At 48.7% G+C, this 524-nt stretch overlaps 1 protein-coding gene across 1 annotated transcript in view; it reads left to right on the plus strand.

Moving 5' to 3' along the window:
• MLPH (melanophilin) overlaps positions 1 to 524 on the plus strand; it is a 27,362-nt gene that overhangs the window by 22,143 nt on the left and 4,695 nt on the right. The gene's annotated exons all lie outside the window — the stretch shown is intronic.

Below are 524 nucleotides of genomic sequence, written 5' to 3' on the forward strand. Positions count from 1 at the left end.
GACTTCAGCACTCCTGTGCTCCAGCTGCAGCAAAAGCTTTTGTCCCACTTCTCTCCCGTACTGCGTTTCATCAAGGCTTTTACAAACAAGGATAACGTGACCTATGTGTTCACTAAGGCTGACTTGTGCCTGGGGCTGATAGGCTTGTGCAGGTGACAAGTTTACATCTAGAGCATAATCCCCTGCTGGGTTTGTGTGACTGTGTGAAGCACCGACAATTTTTTTAGCTACTGTAAACCTGTATGAATCGATTTCCCGTGGGAAATGGATTGCATCCGCAGTGCCATTTACCAAGCTGCAAAGAAACAGTTCAAAGATGGGGCAAAGAGCCACATCTTCATCTGGGTGGTCAGGTTTCATTGTCAGAAATGTTCTGTGGTGGGGAGCAGGGTTTTATAACACACTCTGTGGCTCGTCTCTCATCAGGGAAAGCTCATACGCAAGAGCAGGGAGCTGCTGGGAGTAGAGTGTGCTAAGAAACTGCACCACCTGGCTGTTTTCCTGCCAAATGCAGCATCCCAGGG

The sequence above is a fragment of the Charadrius vociferus genome, unplaced genomic scaffold (assembly GCF_000708025.1).
Source record: "Charadrius vociferus isolate BGI_N301 unplaced genomic scaffold, ASM70802v2 scaffold136, whole genome shotgun sequence".
Classification (NCBI taxonomy): Eukaryota; Metazoa; Chordata; class Aves; order Charadriiformes; family Charadriidae; genus Charadrius; species Charadrius vociferus.